This window comes from Grus americana, chromosome 10 (assembly GCF_028858705.1).
Source record: "Grus americana isolate bGruAme1 chromosome 10, bGruAme1.mat, whole genome shotgun sequence".
Taxonomy (NCBI): Eukaryota; Metazoa; Chordata; class Aves; order Gruiformes; family Gruidae; genus Grus; species Grus americana.
In genome coordinates, this window is record NC_072861.1 from 2,924,926 (window position 1) to 2,940,640 (window position 15,715).

At 57.6% G+C, this 15,715-nt stretch overlaps 1 long non-coding RNA gene across 3 annotated transcripts; it reads left to right on the forward strand.

Annotated features, from left to right (window-relative positions):
- Positions 1-13,290: 13,290 nt before the first annotated feature.
- On the forward strand, positions 13,291-15,375 carry LOC129210949 (uncharacterized). 3 transcript variants are annotated; one of them, XR_008578681.1, is made up of 4 exons: positions 13,291-13,614; positions 13,706-13,881; positions 14,537-14,652; positions 15,052-15,375. It is a non-coding gene; the product is annotated as an uncharacterized LOC129210949 (long non-coding RNA). The 3 variants fall into 3 exon arrangements; XR_008578679.1 differs by having other exon boundaries at positions 13,291-13,881; XR_008578680.1 differs by having other exon boundaries at positions 13,291-14,652.
- Positions 15,376-15,715: the final 340 nt, after the last annotated feature.

Sequence of the window (15,715 nt, forward strand, 5' to 3'; positions counted from 1 at the left end):
ATCAAAAAATGCCCAAATCCACCAAACTGGAAACGTCGAGACCCTGCTCCCAGGACAAAGGTGCCAGCCCCAAAACGGGTGCCTGCCCTCAAACCTCCCTCAGCGGCCCTCGCACACCACCACTCACATTGGGGCTGCGGGCTCGCCTAGCCGAGCAAGGCCTCAACATAGCACCTCACGTCACTATCATCAAAAATATGCCCAAATCCACCAAACTGGAAACGTCGAGACCCTGCTCCCAGGACAAAGGTGCCAGCCCCAAAACGGGTGCCTGCCCTCAAACCTCCCTCAGCGGCCCTCGCACACCACCACTCCCATTGGGGCTGCGGGCTCGCCTAGCCGAGCAAGGCCTCAACATACCACCTCACGTCACTATCATCAAAAAAATGCCCAAATCCACCAAACTGGAAACGTCGAGACCCTGCTCCCAGGACAAAGGTGCCAGCCCCAAAACGGGTGCCTGCCCTCAAACCTCCCTCAGCGGCCCTCGCACACCACCACTCACATTGGGGCTGCGGGCTCGCCTAGCCGAGCAAGGCCTCAACATAGCACCTCACGTCACTATCATCAAAAAAATGCCCAAATCCACCAAACTGGAAACGTCGAGACCCTGCTCCCAGGACAAAGGTGCCAGCCCCAAAACGGGTGCCTGCCCTCAAACCTCCCTCAGCGGCCCTCGCACACCACCACTCACATTGGGGCTGCGGGCTCGCCTAGCCGAGCAAGGCCTCAACATAGCACCTCACGTCACTATCATCAAAAATATGCCCAAATCCACCAAACTGGAAACGTCGAGACCCTGCTCCCAGGACAAAGGTGCCAGCCCCAAAACGGGTGCCTGCCCTCAAACCTCCCTCAGCGGCCCTCGCACACCACCACTCACATTGGGGCTGCGGGCTCGCCTAGCCGAGCAAGGCCTCAACATAGCACCTCACGTCACTATCATCAAAAATCAGCAAATCCACCAAACTGGAAACGTCGAGACCCTGCTCCCAGGACAAAGGTGCCAGCCCCAAAACGGGTGCCTGCCCTCAAACCTCCCTCAGCGGCCCTCGCACACCACCACTCACATTGGGGCTGCGGGCTCGCCTAGCCGAGCAAGGCCTCAACATAGCACCTCACGTCACTATCATCAAAAAATGCCCAAATCCACCAAACTGGAAACGTCGAGACCCTGCTCCCAGGACAAAGGTGCCAGCCCCAAAACGGGTGCCTGCCCTCAAACCTCCCTCAGCGGCCCTCGCACACCACCACTCACATTGGGGCTGCGGGCTCGCCTAGCCGAGCAAGGCCTCAACATAGCACCTCACGTCACTATCATCAAAAATGCCCAAATCCACCAAACTGGAAACGTCGAGACCCTGCTCCCAGGACAAAGGTGCCAGCCCCAAAACGGGTGCCTGCCCTCAAACCTCCCTCAGCGGCCCTCGCACACCACCACTCACATTGGGGCTGCGGGCTCGCCTAGCCGAGCAAGGCCTCAACATAGCACCTCACGTCACTATCATCAAAAATATGCCCAAATCCACCAAACTGGAAACGTCGAGACCCTGCTCCCAGGACAAAGGTGCCAGCCCCAAAACGGGTGCCTGCCCTCAAACCTCCCTCAGCGGCCCTCGCACACCACCACTCACATTGGGGCTGCGGGCTCGCCTAGCCGAGCAAGGCCTCAACATAGCACCTCACGTCACTATCATCAAAAATATGCCCAAATCCACCAAACTGGAAACGTCGAGACCCTGCTCCCAGGACAAAGGTGCCAGCCCCAAAACGGGTGCCTGCCCTCAAACCTCCCTCAGCGGCCCTCGCACACCACCACTCACATTGGGGCTGCGGGCTCGCCTAGCCGAGCAAGGCCTCAACATAGCACCTCACGTCACTATCATCAAAAATATGCCCAAATCCACCAAACTGGAAACGTCGAGACCCTGCTCCCAGGACAAAGGTGCCAGCCCCAAAACGGGTGCCTGCCCTCAAACCTCCCTCAGCGGCCCTCGCACACCACCACTCACATTGGGGCTGCGGGCTCGCCTAGCCGAGCAAGGCCTCAACATAGAACCTCACGTCACTATCATCAAAAATCAGCCCAAATCCACCAAACTGGAAACGTCGAGACCCTGCTCCCAGGACAAAGGTGCCAGCCCCAAAACGGGTGCCTGCCCTCAAACCTCCCTCAGCGGCCCTCGCACACCACCACTCACACTGGGGCTGCGGGCTCGCCTAGCCGAGCAAGGCCTCAACATAGCACCTCACGTCACTATCATCAAAAAAATGCCCAAATCCACCAAACTGGAAACGTCGAGACCCTGCTCCCAGGACAAAGGTGCCAGCCCCAAAACGGGTGCCTGCCCTCAAACCTCCCTCAGCGGCCCTCGCACACCACCACTCACATTGGGGCTGCGGGCTCGCCTAGCCGAGCAAGGCCTCAACATAGCACCTCACGTCACTATCATCAAAAATATGCCCAAATCCACCAAACTGGAAACGTCGAGACCCTGCTCCCAGGACAAAGGTGCCAGCCCCAAAACGGGTGCCTGCCCTCAAACCTCCCTCAGCGGCCCTCGCACACCACCACTCACATTGGGGCTGCGGGCTCGCCTAGCCGAGCAAGGCCTCAACATAGCACCTCACGTCACTATCATCAAAAATGCCCAAATCCACCAAACTGGAAACGTCGAGACCCTGCTCCCAGGACAAAGGTGCCAGCCCCAAAACGGGTGCCTGCCCTCAAACCTCCCTCAGCGGCCCTCGCACACCACCACTCACATTGGGGCTGCGGGCTCGCCTAGCCGAGCAAGGCCTCAACATAGCACCTCACGTCACTATCATCAAAAATATGCCCAAATCCACCAAACTGGAAACGTCGAGACCCTGCTCCCAGGACAAAGGTGCCAGCCCCAAAACGGGTGCCTGCCCTCAAACCTCCCTCAGCGGCCCTCGCACACCACCACTCACATTGGGGCTGCGGGCTCGCCTAGCCGAGCAAGGCCTCAACATAGCACCTCACGTCACTATCATCAAAAAAATGCCCAAATCCACCAAACTGGAAACGTCGAGACCCTGCTCCCAGGACAAAGGTGCCAGCCCCAAAACGGGTGCCTGCCCTCAAACCTCCCTCAGCGGCCCTCGCACACCACCACTCACATTGGGGCTGCGGGCTCGCCTAGCCGAGCAAGGCCTCAACATAGCACCTCACGTCACTATCATCAAAAATATGCCCAAATCCACCAAACTGGAAACGTCGAGACCCTGCTCCCAGGACAAAGGTGCCAGCCCCAAAACGGGTGCCTGCCCTCAAACCTCCCTCAGCGGCCCTCGCACACCACCACTCACATTGGGGCTGCGGGCTCGCCTAGCCGAGCAAGGCCTCAACATAGCACCTCACGTCACTATCATCAAAAAAATGCCCAAATCCACCAAACTGGAAACGTCGAGACCCTGCTCCCAGGACAAAGGTGCCAGCCCCAAAACGGGTGCCTGCCCTCAAACCTCCCTCAGCGGCCCTCGCACACCACCACTCACATTGGGGCTGCGGGCTCGCCTAGCCGAGCAAGGCCTCAACATAGCACCTCACGTCACTATCATCAAAAAAATGCCCAAATCCACCAAACTGGAAACGTCGAGACCCTGCTCCCAGGACAAAGGTGCCAGCCCCAAAACGGGTGCCTGCCCTCAAACCTCCCTCAGCGGCCCTCGCACACCACCACTCACATTGGGGCTGCGGGCTCGCCTAGCCGAGCAAGGCCTCAACATAGCACCTCACGTCACTATCATCAAAAATATGCCCAAATCCACCAAACTGGAAACGTCGAGACCCTGCTCCCAGGACAAAGGTGCCAGCCCCAAAACGGGTGCCTGCCCTCAAACCTCCCTCAGCGGCCCTCGCACACCACCACTCACATTGGGGCTGCGGGCTCGCCTAGCCGAGCAAGGCCTCAACATAGCACCTCACGTCACTATCATCAAAAATATGCCCAAATCCACCAAACTGGAAACGTCGAGACCCTGCTCCCAGGACAAAGGTGCCAGCCCCAAAACGGGTGCCTGCCCTCAAACCTCCCTCAGCGGCCCTCGCACACCACCACTCACATTGGGGCTGCGGGCTCGCCTAGCCGAGCAAGGCCTCAACATAGCACCTCACGTCACTATCATCAAAAATCATGCCCAAATCCACCAAACTGGAAACGTCGAGACCCTGCTCCCAGGACAAAGGTGCCAGCCCCAAAACGGGTGCCTGCCCTCAAACCTCCCTCAGCGGCCCTCGCACACCACCACTCACATTGGGGCTGCGGGCTCGCCTAGCCGAGCAAGGCCTCAACATAGCACCTCACGTCACTATCATCAAAAATATGCCCAAATCCACCAAACTGGAAACGTCGAGACCCTGCTCCCAGGACAAAGGTGCCAGCCCCAAAACGGGTGCCTGCCCTCAAACCTCCCTCAGCGGCCCTCGCACACCACCACTCACATTGGGGCTGCGGGCTCGCCTAGCCGAGCAAGGCCTCAACATAGCACCTCACGTCACTATCATCAAAAATATGCCCAAATCCACCAAACTGGAAACGTCGAGACCCTGCTCCCAGGACAAAGGTGCCGCCCCAAAACGGGTGCCTGCCCTCAAACCTCCCTCAGCAGCCCTCGCACACCACCACTCACATTGGGGCTGCGGGCTCGCCTACCCGAGCAAGGCCTCAACATAGCACCTCACGTCACTCTCATCAAAAAAATGCCCAAATCCACCAAACTGGAAACGTCGAGACCCTGCTCCCAGGACAAAGGTGCCAGCCCCAAAACGGGTGCCTGCCCTCAAACCTCCCTCAGCGGCCCTCGCACACCACCACTCACATTGGGGCTGCAGGCTCGCCTAGCCGAGCAAGGCCTCAACATAGCACCTCATGTCACTATCATCAAAAAAATGCCCAAATCCACCAAACTGGAAACGTCGAGACCCTGCTCCCAGGACAAAGGTGCCAGCCCCAAAACGGGTGCCTGCCCTCAAACCTCCCTCAGCGGCCCTCGCACACCACCACTCACATTGGGGCTGCGGGCTCACCTAGCCGAGCAAGGCCTCAACATAGCACCTCACGTCACTCTCATCAAAAATATGCCCAAATCCACCAAACTGGAAACGTCGAGACCCTGCTCCCAGGACAAAGGTGCCAGCCCCAAAACGGGTGCCTGCCCTCAAATCTCCCTCAGCGGCCCTCGCACACCACCACTCACATTGGGGCTGCAGGCTCGCCTAGCCGATCAAGGCCTCAACATAGCACCTCACGTCACTATCATCAGAAAAATGCCCAAATCCACCAAACTGGAAACATCGAGACCCTGCTCCCAGGACAAAGGTGCCAGCCCCAAAACGGGTGCCTGCCCTCAAACCTCCCTCAGCGGCCCTCGCACACCACCACTCACACTGGGGCTGCGGGCCCGCCTAGCCGAGCAAGGCCTCAACATAGCACCTCACATCACTATCATCAAAAATATGCCCAAATCCACCAACTGGAAACGTCGAGACCCTGCTCCCAGGACAAAGGTGACAGCCCCAAAACGGGTGCCTGCCCTCAAAACTCCCTCAGCGGCCCTCGCACACCACCACTCACATTGGGGCTGCGGGCAGGCCTAGCCGAGCAAGGCCTCAACATAGCACCTCACGTCACAATCGGCAAAAATCAGCGTTCATGCTCCAAAATGGAAACGTCGAGACCCTGCTCCCAGGACAAAGGTGACAGCCCCAAAACGGGTGCCTGCCCTCAAACCTCCCTCAGCGGCCCTCGCACACCACCACTCACATTGGGGCTGTGGGCTCGCCTAGCCGAGCAAGGCCTCAACATAGCACCTCACTTCACTATCATCAAAAATATGCCCAAATCCACCAAACTGGAAACGTCGAGACCCTGCTCCCAGGACAAAGGTGCCAGCCCCAAAACGGGTGCCTGCCCTCAAACCTCCCTCAGCGGCCCTCGCACACCACCACTCACATTGGGGCTGCGGGCTCGCCTAGCCGAGCAAGGCCTCAACATACCACCTCACGTCACTATCATCAAAAATTTGCCCAAATCCACCAAACTGGAAACGTCGAGACCCTGCTCCCAGGACAAAGGTGCCAGCCCCAAAACGGGTGCCTGCCCTCAAACCTCCCTCAGCGGCCCTCGCACACCACCACTCACATTGGGGCTGCAGGCTCGCCTAGCCGAGCAAGGCCTCAACATAGCACCTCATGTCACTATCATCAAAAATATGCCCAAATCCTCCAAACTGGAAACGTCGAGACCCTGCTCCCAGGACAAAGGTGACAGCCCCAAAACGGGTGCCTGCCCTCAAGCCTCCCTCAGCGGCCCTCGCACACCACCACTCACATTGGGGCTGCGGGCTCACCTAGCCGAGCAAGGCCTCAACATAGCACCTCACGTCACTATCATCAAAAAATGCCCAAATCCACCAAACTGGAAACGTCGAGACCCTGCTCCCAGGACAAAGGTGCCAGCCCCAAAACGGGTGCCTGCCCTCAAACCTCCCTCAGTGGCCCTCGCACACCACCACTCACATTGGGGCTGCGGGCTCCCCTAGCCGAGCAAGGCCTCAACATAGCACCTTATATCACTATCATCAAAAAAATGCCCAAATCCACCAAACTGGAAACGTCGAGCCCTTGCTCCCAGGACAAAGGTGCCAGCCCCAAAACGGGTGCCTGCCCTCAAACCTCCCTCAGCGGCCCTCGCACACCACCACTCACATTGGGGCTGCAGGCTCGCCTAGCCGAGCAAGGCCTCAACATAGCACCTCATGTCACTATCATCAAAAATATGCCCAAATCCACCAAACTGGAAACGTCGAGACCCTGCTCCCAGGACAAAGGGGCCAGCCCCAAAACGGGTGCCTGCCCTTAAACCTCCCTCAGCGGCCCTCGCACACCACCACTCACATTGGGGCTGCGGGCTCACCTAGCCGAGCAAGGCCTCAACATAGCACCTCACGTCACTATCATCAAAAATATGCCCAAATCCACCAAACTGGAAACGTCGAGACCCTGCTCCCAGGACAAAGGTGCCAGCCCCAAAACGGGTGCCTGCCCTCAAACCTCCCTCAGCGGCCCTCGCACACCACCACTCACATTGGGGCTGCGGGCTCGCCTAGCCGAGCAAGGCCTCAACATAGCACCTCATGTCACTATCATCAAAAATATGCCCAAATCCACCAAACTGGAAACGTCGAGACCCTGCTCCCAGGACAAAGGTGCCAGCCCCAAAACGGGTGCCTGCCCTCAAACCTCCCTCAGCGGCCCTCGCACACCACCACTCACATTGGGGCTGCAGGCTCGCCTAGCCGAGCAAGGCCTCAACATAGCACCTCATGTCACTATCATCAAAAATATGCCCAAATCCACCAAACTGGAAACGTCGAGACCCTGCTCCCAGGACAAAGGTGCCAGCCCCAAAACGGGTGCCTGCCCTCAAACCTCCCTCAGCGGCCCTCGCACACCACCACTCACATTGGGGCTGCGGGCTTGCCTAGCCGAGCAAGGCCTCAACATAGCACCTCACGTCACTCTCATCAAAAATATGCCCAAATCCACCAAACTGGAAACGTCGAGACCCTGCTCCCAGGACAAAGGTGCCAGCCCCAAAACGGGTGCCTGCCCTCAAACCTCCCTCAGCGGCCCTCGCACACCACCACTCACATTGGGGCTGCGGGCTCGCCTAGCCGAGCAAGGCCTCAACATAGCACCTCACGTCACTATCATCAAAAATGCCCAAATCCACCAAACTGGAAACGTCGAGACCCTGCTCCCAGGACAAAGGAGCCAGCCCCAAAACGGGTGCCTGCCCTCAAACCTCCCTCAGCGGCCCTCGCACACCACCACTCACATTGGGGCTGCAGGCTCGCCTAGCCGAGCAAGGCCTCAACATAGCACCTCATGTCACTATCATCAAAAATATGCCCAAATCCACCAAACTGGAAACGTCGAGACCCTGCTCCCAGGACAAAGGTGCCAGCCCCAAAACGGGTGCCTGCCCTCAAACCTCCCTCAGCGGCCCTCGCACACCACCACTCACATTGGGGCTGCAGGCTCGCCTAGCCGAGCAAGGCCTCAACATAGCACCTCATGTCACTATCATCAAAAAAATGCCCAAATCCACCAAACTGGAAACGTCGAGACCCTGCTCCCAGGACAAAGGTGCCAGCCCCAAAACGGGTGCCTGCCCTCAAACCTCCCTCAGCGGCCCTCGCACACCACCACTCACATTGGGGCTGCAGGCTTGCCTAGCCGAGCAAGGCCTCAACATAGCACCTCATGTCACTATCATCAAAAAAATGCCCAAATCCACCAAACTGGAAACGTCGAGACCCTGCTCCCAGGACAAAGGTGCCAGCCCCAAAACGGGTGCCTGCCCTCAAACCTCCCTCAGCGGCCCTCGCACACCACCACTCACATTGGGGCTGCAGGCTCGCCTAGCCGAGCAAGGCCTCAACATAGCACCTCATGTCACTATCATCAAAAATATGCCCAAATCCACCAAACTGGAAACGTCGAGACCCTGCTCCCAGGACAAAGGTGCCAGCCCCAAAACGGGTGCCTGCCCTCAAACCTCCCTCAGCGGCCCTCGCACACCACCACTCACATTGGGGCTGCGGGCTCGCCTAGCCGAGCAAGGCCTCAACATAGCACCTCACGTCACTATCATCAAAAAAATGCCCAAATCCACCAAACTGGAAACGTCGAGACCCTGCTCCCAGGACAAAGGTGCCAGCCCCAAAACGGGTGCCTGCCCTCAAACCTCCCTCAGCGGCCCTCGCACACCACCACTCACATTGGGGCTGCGGGCTCGCCTAGCCGAGCAAGGCCTCAACATAGCACCTCATGTCACTATCATCAAAAAATGCCCAAATCCACCAAACTGGAAACGTCGAGACCCTGCTCCCAGGACAAAGGTGCCAGCCCCAAAACGGGTGCCTGCCCTCAAACCTCCCTCAGCGGCCCTCGCACACCACCACTCACATTGGGGCTGCGGGCTCACCTAGCCGAGCAAGGCCTCAACATAGCACCTCACGTCACTATCATCAAAAAAATGCCCAAATCCACCAAACTGGAAACGTCGAGACCCTGCTCCCAGGACAAAGGTGCCAGCCCCAAAACGGGTGCCTGCCCTCAAACCTCCCTCAGCGGCCCTCGCACACCACCACTCACATTGGGGCTGCGGGCTCGCCTAGCCGAGCAAGGCCTCAACATAGCACCTCACGTCACTATCATCAAAAAAATGCCCAAATCCACCAAACTGGAAACGTCGAGACCCTGCTCCCAGGACAAAGGTGCCAGCCCCAAAACGGGTGCCTGCCCTCAAACCTCCCTCAGCGGCCCTCGCACACCACCACTCACATTGGGGCTGCGGGCTCGCCTAGCCGAGCAAGGCCTCAACATAGCACCTCACGTCACTATCATCAAAAAATGCCCAAATCCACCAAACTGGAAACGTCGAGACCCTGCTCCCAGGACAAAGGTGCCAGCCCCAAAACGGGTGCCTGCCCTCAAACCTCCCTCAGCGGCCCTCGCACACCACCACTCACATTGGGGCTGCGGGCTCGCCTAGCCGAGCAAGGCCTCAACATAGCACCTCACGTCACTATCATCAAAAAAATGCCCAAATCCACCAAACTGGAAACGTCGAGACCCTGCTCCCAGGACAAAGGTGCCAGCCCCAAAACGGGTGCCTGCCCTCAAACCTCCCTCAGCGGCCCTCGCACACCACCACTCACATTGGGGCTGCGGGCTCGCCTAGCCGAGCAAGGCCTCAACATAGCACCTCACGTCACTATCATCAAAAAAATGCCCAAATCCACCAAACTGGAAACGTCGAGACCCTGCTCCCAGGACAAAGGTGCCAGCCCCAAAACGGGTGCCTGCCCTCAAACCTCCCTCAGCGGCCCTCGCACACCACCACTCACATTGGGGCTGCGGGCTTGCCTAGCCGAGCAAGGCCTCAACATACCACCTCACGTCACAATCATCAAAAATCAGCATTCATCCTCCAAACTGGAAACGTCGAGACCCTGCTCCCAGGACAAAGGTGCCAGCCCCAAAACGGGTGCCTGCCCTCAAACCTCCCTCAGCGGCCCTCGCACACCACCACTCACATTGGGGCTGCGGGCTCGCCTAGCCGAGCAAGGCCTCAACATACCACCTCACGTCACAATCGGCAAAAAAATGCCCAAATCCACCAAACTGGAAACGTCGAGACCCTGCTCCCAGGACAAAGGTGCCAGCCCCAAAACGGGTGCCTGCCCTCAAACCTCCCTCAGCGGCCCTCGCACACCACCACTCACATTGGGGCTGCGGGCTCCCCTACCCGAGCAAGGCCTCAACATAGCACCTTATATCACTACCATCAGAACAATGCCCAAATCCACCAAACTGGAAACGTCGAGACCCTGCTCCCAGGACAAAGGTGACAGCCCCAAAACGGGTGCCTGCCCTCAAACCTCCCTCAGCGGCCCTCGCACACCACCACTCACATTGGGGCTGCGGGCTTGCCTAGCCGAGCAAGGCCTCAACATAGCACCTCATGTCACTATCATCAAAAAAATGCCCAAATCCACCAAACTGGAAACGTCGAGACCCTGCTCCCAGGACAAAGGTGCCAGCCCCAAAACGGGTGCCTGCCCTCAAACCTCCCTCAGCGGCCCTCGCACACCACCACTCACATTGGGGCTGCGGGCTCGCCTAGCCGAGCAAGGCCTCAACATAGCACCTCATGTCACTATCATCAAAAAAATGCCCAAATCCACCAAACTGGAAACGTCGAGACCCTGCTCCCAGGACAAAGGTGCCAGCCCCAAAACGGGTGCCTGCCCTCAAACCTCCCTCAGCGGCCCTCGCACACCACCACTCACATTGGGGCTGCGGGCTCGCCTAGACGAGCAAGGCCTCAACATAGCACCTCATGTCACTATCATCAAAAAATGCCCAAATCCACCAAACTGGAAACGTCGAGACCCTGCTCCCAGGACAAAGGTGCCAGCCCCAAAACGGGTGCCTGCCCTCAAACCTCCCTCAGCGGCCCTCGCACACCACCACTCACATTGGGGCTGCGGGCTCGCCTAGCCGAGCAAGGCCTCAACATAGCACCTCATGTCACTATCATCAAAAAAATGCCCAAATCCACCAAACTGGAAACGTCGAGACCCTGCTCCCAGGACAAAGGTGCCAGCCCCAAAACGGGTGCCTGCCCTCAAACCTCCCTCAGCGGCCCTCGCACACCACCACTCACATTGGGGCTGCGGGCTCACCTAGCCGAGCAAGGCCTCAACATAGCACCTTATGTCACTATCATCAAAAAAATGCCCAAATCCACCAAACTGGAAACGTCGAGACCCTGCTCCCAGGACAAAGGTGCCAGCCCCAAAACGGGTGCCTGCCCTCAAACCTCCCTCAGCGGCCCTCGCACACCACCACTCACATTGGGGCTGCGGGCTTGCCTAGCCGAGCAAGGCCTCAACATAGCACCTTATGTCACTATCATCAGAAAAATGCCCAAATCCACCAAACTGGAAACGTCGAGACCCTGCTCCCAGGACAAAGGTGCCAGCCCCAAAACGGGTGCCTGCCCTCAAACCTCCCTCAGCGGCCCTCGCACACCACCACTCACATTGGGGCTGCGGGCTCGCCTAGACGAGCAAGGCCTCAACATAGCACCTCACGTCACTATCATCAAAAAAATGCCCAAATCCACCAAACTGGAAACGTCGAGACCCTGCTCCCAGGACAAAGGTGCCAGCCCCAAAACGGGTGCCTGCCCTCAAACCTCCCTCAGCGGCCCTCGCACACCACCACTCACATTGGGGCTGCGGGCTCGCCTAGCCGAGCAAGGCCTCAACATAGCACCTCACGTCACTATCATCAGAAAAATGCCCAAATCCACCAAACTGGAAACGTCGAGACCCTGCTCCCAGGACAAAGGTGCCAGCCCCAAAACGGGTGCCTGCCCTCAAACCTCCCTCAGCGGCCCTCGCACACCACCACTCACATTGGGGCTGCGGGCTCGCCTAGCCGAGCAAGGCCTCAACATAGCACCTCACGTCACTATCATCAAAAAATGCCCAAATCCACCAAACTGGAAACGTCGAGACCCTGCTCCCAGGACAAAGGTGCCAGCCCCAAAACGGGTGCCTGCCCTCAAACCTCCCTCAGCGGCCCTCGCACACCACCACTCACATTGGGGCTGCGGGCTCGCCTAGCCGAGCAAGGCCTCAACATAGCACCTCATGTCACTATCATCAAAAAAATGCCCAAATCCACCAAACTGGAAACGTCGAGACCCTGCTCCCAGGACAAAGGTGCCAGCCCCAAAACGGGTGCCTGCCCTCAAACCTCCCTCAGCGGCCCTCGCACACCACCACTCACATTGGGGCTGCGGGCTCGCCTAGCCGAGCAAGGCCTCAACATAGCACCTCATGTCACTATCATCAAAAAAATGCCCAAATCCACCAAACTGGAAACGTCGAGACCCTGCTCCCAGGACAAAGGTGACAGCCCCAAAACGGGTGCCTGCCCTCAAACCTCCCTCAGCGGCCCTCGCACACCACCACTCACATTGGGGCTGCGGGCTCCCCTAGCCGAGCAAGGCCTCAACATAGCACCTCACGTCACTATCATCAAAAATATGCCCAAATCCACCAAACTGGAAACGTCGAGACCCTGCTCCCAGGACAAAGGTGCCAGCCCCAAAACGGGTGCCTGCCCTCAAACCTCCCTCAGCGGCCCTCGCACACCACCACTCACATTGGGGCTGCGGGCTCGCCTAGCCGAGCAAGGCCTCAACATAGCACCTCACGTCACTATCATCAAAAAATCAGCATTCATCCTCCAAACTGGAAACGTCGAGACCCTGCTCCCAGGACAAAGGTGCCAGCCCCAAAACGGGTGCCTGCCCTCAAACCTCCCTCAGCGGCCCTCGCACACCACCACTCACATTGGGGCTGCGGGCTCGCCTAGCCGAGCAAGGCCTCAACATAGCACCTCACGTCACTATCATCAAAAAATGCCCAAATCCACCAAACTGGAAACGTCGAGACCCTGCTCCCAGGACAAAGGTGCCAGCCCCAAAACGGGTGCCTGCCCTCAAACCTCCCTCAGCGGCCCTCGCACACCACCACTCACATTGGGGCTGCGGGCTCGCCTAGCCGAGCAAGGCCTCAGCATAGCACCTCACGTCACCATCATCTGTGGTGGGTTGAGCCTGGGTCCGGGCCAGGTGCCCACCAGAGCCGCTCTCTCTCTCCCCTCATTCACAAGTTCCAGGCCGGACCGCTGGACCCGTGCAGAGGGGAGCCCACGTGACGTGGTTTAGCCCCAGCCGGCAGCTGGGTGCCACGCGCCGCTCACCCACCCCTCCCCCGGCGGGCTGGGGAAGAGAACGGAAAAACAACGGCAAAGCCTCGAGGGTTGGGAGAAGGGCAGTTTACTGGGACAGCAAGGGAGAGGGAAACAATCAACAACAGTACTGATAACAGATATTCACAATGGGTGATAACAAAGAACAATTTACCGATCCGACCGGACGCTCAGCCTGTCCCAGAGCCACACCAAACCCGCCCCTGCCCGACCAGCCCCCTTTTATGGTGAGCATGATGTCACACGGTATGGAATAGCCCCCGGCCAGCTTGGGTCACCTGTCCTGGCTCTTTGTGAAATTAACTCTGTCCTTGCCAGAACCAGGACACCACGCCAGGGCAGGATTGCTGGCAGGACTTGTGACCCCGTGGGGGACCCCACGCTGGAGCAGTTTGCTCCTGAAGGTCTGCACCCCGTGAGAGGGACTCCATGCTGGAGCAGGGGAACGATGAGAGGAGTCCTCCCCCTGAGGCTGAAGAGGCGGCAGAAACACCGTGAGATGAACTGACCGTAACCCCCACTCCCCGTCCCCCTGTGCCGCTGAGGGGGGGAAGGTTGAAGCCGGGAGTGAAGTTGAGCCCGGGAAGATGGGAGGGGTGGGGGGAGGTGTTTTAAGAGTTGATTTTATTTTCTCATTGCTCTACTCTGTTTTGCCTAGTAATACATTAGATGAATTCCCTCTCTCAGTTTGGTCTCTTTTGCTCGTGACAACAATTAGTGAGTGATCTCTCCCTGTCCTTATCTCGACCCACAAGCATTTCGTTATGCCTTTTCTCCCCTGTTTGGTGAATGAGGGGAGTGAGAGAGCGGCTCTGGTGGGCACCTGGCCCCCAGCCAGGCTCAACCCACCACAAGGGGAAGCTTCTAGCAGCTTCTCACAGAAGCCACCCCTGTAACCCCCCGCTACCAAAACCTTGCCACGCAAACCCAACACATTGGGGTGGGGGGGAAGCGATTTTTAGGGGCAAACGGTACCGATTTGGGGTCGGCTTGGGATCTTCTGAACCACAGGGTTCAGGACCAGACACCTTTGTTCGGTGCCAGCCCTTTACCAAGGGTTTAGGCGCTGCTCGTCGCCCCTCTTCCTAATTTTTTTTTTTTGGGGGGGTGGGGTGGGGGTGTTTTTCCTTCCCTTTCTCCTATTTTTAGGTTCAGGTGAATCCCAAATACATCGTCCTGGAGTCGGACTTCACCAACAACGTGGTGAGGTGCAACATCCATTACACCGGGCGCTACGTCGCCACGACAAACTGCAAGATTTCCCAGTAAGGAGATGTCCCTCTGTCCTTCTGTCCTTCCCTTGGCAAAAAAAAACCAACAAAACAACCCAAAAAAACCCAAACCCCCCAAAACCCACAGAGATGGGGTGGGACGCGAGCGGTTTAATTCCTTTTCTTCTCCGCTTACGTCCGGGTTTTCTGCCCGAGCATCCGACAAAGAGCTGGATGTGGCCAGCGGTGGAGCTGGGGGGGGGTGTCGGTGTTTCGCTCCTTTTGGGGTGTTTATATTGAATTTCCTTGTTATTCCAGGGAAGAACGAAGCTGAATTTCAAAAGAAATCCCTGCTCTGCTTTTGACAGAATGGTTTTAAATGTCTTCCTGAGCGCATTGCCCAAATCCTGACTTTTTTTCTTTCTTTTTTTTTTCTTTTTTTTTTTCTTTCAGATCTTGATGGGAGCGGGGCCGGAGGGACGTCACCTGCCCCAACCCCTGTCCCCCCCTCGAGAAAGTGCCTCAGCTGGCTCCTCTGGCCCACGGGAGACCCCGGAGCCCATCAGCAGCTCCTCCACACCCCCCCCGCCCCCAAAACCCCCACCATTTCTTTACGTTCAAAGGAGGGGAAGCGAGAATGACTCCTTGAAATATTTTTTTATACTTAACTTTTCTTTAACCTTTGGTTTTTTGGGGTTTTGGTTGTTTTTTTTTTTTTAATTTCCTAAGGGAAACCGATGCTAAGTTTTAGCCGGAATAAAGGCCGGGGCCCGTAAATGCTGTATAAATGCTGTAAATCACATATTAGCAATAGTAGCCTTTAACCCCTTCGGCATTATTTTTTTTTTTTTGCGGGGGGGGGAGCGGGAGAGGAAAGAAGACAGCCTGGGGTGAAGAAGACACCCCGGATTTGGAGGTGCTGCCCCGGTAGGGATGCTCGACTCCTCGATGCTCCGGGATGCTCCGGTCGTTTTGGGGGCCGAAGGTGCTGGAAATCCCGTCGCCCTACGGGGGGGGCTTGCTCCCTCTGTTCGGCCTGTAAAAATAGGAAGGGAGCCCTAGAGATGACTGGAAGTCTTGTTTTATTATTTTTATTAATATTATTATTATTATTGTT